This window comes from Galeopterus variegatus, unplaced genomic scaffold (assembly GCF_000696425.1).
Source record: "Galeopterus variegatus unplaced genomic scaffold, G_variegatus-3.0.2 Scaffold10895, whole genome shotgun sequence".
Taxonomy (NCBI): Eukaryota; Metazoa; Chordata; class Mammalia; order Dermoptera; family Cynocephalidae; genus Galeopterus; species Galeopterus variegatus.
Window position 1 is genome coordinate 51589 of NW_007737006.1, and position 3744 is coordinate 55332.

General features: G+C 33.4%; 1 pseudogene; it reads right to left on the reverse strand.

Moving 5' to 3' along the window:
• The window catches only part of LOC103610303, an 8003-nt pseudogene extending 6051 nt beyond the window's left edge, over positions 1-1952 (reverse strand).
• Positions 1953-3744: the final 1792 nt, after the last annotated feature.

Here is a 3744-nt window from a genome sequence, read left to right on the forward strand (position 1 = left end):
GTTTTGGTGGAGAACAAAATAAACTGATTATACATTTTAAAAAATTATAATAAACAGTCCTTGAATATTGACTTATAAGAGATTAATAAATAAGAAAGCAGATTTATTTTGTATTAACTGCTAAAGACCAACAGCTTAGAGAGCAGACACTTGAAGAAGTAGATTTACCTTGCAAATCGAACAATGTGTTTTATTGACAGATGTTAGTGGGAGGCTACAGAATAATAAATAATGTTTTCTCCATTGTTTAAGCCCCTGAGTAGATGTACATATCACTTACTGATAAGGGGAAGACCGATAGGAGAAGTAAGTTTATTGTGAAAACGGGTGATCGAAAAGTACATTTTATTAATGTTGATATTTGTATCACTCAATAATGAAAATATGCATTATTAGAAGTAAATTAAACTTTTTCTTGACATTCAGAATTATTGTGACACCTCTCAAATATATTATATTGATGCTCCAAAAATGAGTAACATATAAATTAGGAGTAACACTTCCAGTATCTCCTTGCTTAAAGTCAGATAGTGATTTTCATAATGTAAACTTCAAGGCCTCATCTGATTTGAAATAAAGTTTTAATTTGAAACACAAAGTCGTGTTTTATAGACCTTACTGAGTCTTAGGAGTAGGTCATGAAGACTTGAGTATGGATCCAGTAAAGAAAGTCATCAACAGTGTTTGCAAAACTTTGAGAACAAGTTAAAGCTAAGCTATAAAATGTGTCATTTTTTAAAAAATCCCTGCATAGAGACAACTTCTTTTTAATCCTGACTTCCATAGAGGCCAGAGAAGAAATTTTGAAATATATTTCTTTATGACACTTTCTGAGATGAAGTAAATCAGAATCCATTATGGGTATAATAATTGTAAGACAGAAATAATTGAAAGACATTCTGAACACTAAAACAATGACACATGCAATATTTAATTGATTTCAAACATAATTGATTTTTTTTTCAAAATAAAGCTGGACTATCTCCAACAATGTATACAAAAAAATTGAACACATTTGGGGCATAAATAAGTATATACTTATTTGAATTATATTGAGCTGGAATGCAGTTAATAGTTGATTAACCTCCTGATTGTCTCTTTCACATCTTTCTTTATAACACTGAAGGTAAGGAAATTCAGCGTGAGGATCATGACTTTGAATAACATAGTATCCACTTTGACCAGGAGCCATGAGCTTTCATAATAGTTGGGCACGCAGGAGAGGAGGAGAATGATCCCATGGAAAATCATGATGGCATTGAGGTAGGGGGCACAGGTAGTGAATGTTTTCTAGAGTTCACCCATAAAAAGGCATCTTGATAATAGCGACATCTATGAATACATAAGAGGCAAGGGTAATTGGGAGGCTGTAAGCCTCACTGAACCTAAAGGTGACTAATACCACCCTCTGGCTGAAGTAGGAGACAGCAAGATAAAGAGAGGATGGCACAGTACTCACACCCAAGGCCATCTATGATGTTAAATCCACAGTAGGAGCATTCTATAAAGAATATGAGACTCTCAGGAAAGAGAGTCCACTACATATGTAAGTTCCAGCTACGAAGAGAGTACAGAGCTTCTGAGACATTGCAACTGTGTAGAGGAGAAGGTACAAGTAGCCACAAACCAGTCATAGGTCATCATAACCGAAATGAATATTTCTGTAATCACAAGAACACACACACACACACACACACAAAAAAAAAATTGTATCATGTGTCCTGTGAAAAAGAATGGTCTGTCATCCACAATTAAGATGTCCAGCAGTTTGAGTGTAAATAACCAGAATAAAAAAAATCTAAAAAGGATAGATGGCTGAAGAAAAGGTCCATGGGTGTATGAAGCCTGAGACTAAGCCTTATGACTACAATTATGACGAAGTTCCCCACCACAGTGACTATGTACATGGTCAAGAACACCAGAAAGAGGGCTACCTGGAGGCGTGGATAAACCTATGAGCCCTTGAATTGTTAGATCATGCTCTGCCTAATAGAAACTAAGTGCCCCTCCTGGAAGACTCTAAATCAAAATTAAGACAAAACTTGGTGCAGGTGAAATGCAGATAATCCCTGACTATTTTCACTTGTCTTAGGCTTAGTCTTCATCATTACAATTTCTACTATTTGGTAATTACATTAAAGCTCCCGTCCTCACATCTAAGGGTTCCTCTTCACAACCTGTCACTGAAACAAATGACAGTACTAAACATCGTTGTCAATTCCACATTTCAATATTTATCTTATGTCCCTCAATAGTACTTATTTTTCTTATAATTTTTAGGTCCTAATAGGTGTATTTTTATTTCTGGAGTAACTTGGAAAAAAATAAGCTGATTTACTGTATTTTACAATGCAAACTTTCAAATATTTCATGACCCTTTAGCTACTCCTCTTGTTTCTTCATGGGTGAACATTTTTAATGATTTTATTTGCTTGTTTGCTTAATTTACCTTCCCACACTGGTTACTAAAACATCTCAGAGGGTCTACTCAATATTCTTGGTATAAAATAATCAAATTCCTTAATTCTTCTTTTAAGTTATATTAGTATGGATATATTATTTATGTGAATGTGCTAAAGATTATGTGAAATTCAGGAAAGCCTGATGTTCCTGCTGTGATGCTGTCAGCCATAATTCTGTTTGTTTTGTTAAAATGCTGTATGCAATAGAAATAACTAAACTATTTTGTCAATTGCTTAAGTGTTTTCAGATTTTTAATCAAGGCTATTCTGTTTTGCTCTGTTTTGTTTTGTTTAATTTGAAGATTTTGTTTTAATTTTTTCCCAAAAATGTTTGCAATAAGAATATTAAAAAAAATTCAAAAGTACTCTTATGTACAGGTTTCCAAAAACTTTAAGATCAATTGACTAAAATTTTCAGAACTCTAAGAAACTAAAGAGCTAATGAAACTACTAATCAACATCAAAAGGAAAATAATTAATTATATGAGATTGAATAACTGATGAACAAAATGTTTTTATGACTTATATTTAATTCATTACTGGTTCCTTCCACCTGATGCCAGAACCAGTGACATTCAAACTTCAAATCAAGATGAGAACTTCATGACCTCGCACTGTTAAAAACATTTTCCAAGGTATTAGAATAAGACTATATCATAATGAGACTCTCAACTCTCTTAATGCTTACCATTTTCATTTGAGGGAATAATGGTGTAATTGTAATTACACAGTCAGTAGCTACTGCAGGAAACTTGACGAAACTTGAGCTAAGAAATCATTGAGTCCACCCAGTGGGTAAATTTAACAGCATTCCTAATGCAACTGTGGCTCGCTCTACTTTTAATCAACCTAGACAGGGGATAGAGATAAAAAAAATAATAAATTACTCTAGATTACCTATTTTTTAAATTAGGAGGTGTCTTTGCTATGGCTAATATTACATGCTGTGTCTGGATAAATTCCACAGGGAAAAATTGTGATGACTACATAAAATAAGAGCACAATCTAATAACCAGAACAAATCTCAGCCAGTTTGCTACTGTCTTCTAATTTGTTTAATTGGTTAACCTTTGTCTTGGGTCCTTGCTTCTAAACCATAGTGCAAACTGGATTTGTATTCATCTTGTTTATTCTTAAAATATTATTTCCTTTAAACTTTGTATCTGTTGCCTACCCAACCTCGGCAGAAACAGTGTATCTAACAATGTAATGCTGGACCACTGCTTAAAAATGATACCCAACACCTTTGAAAGATTCACTTTGCCTAAATCTCTTTCAATAT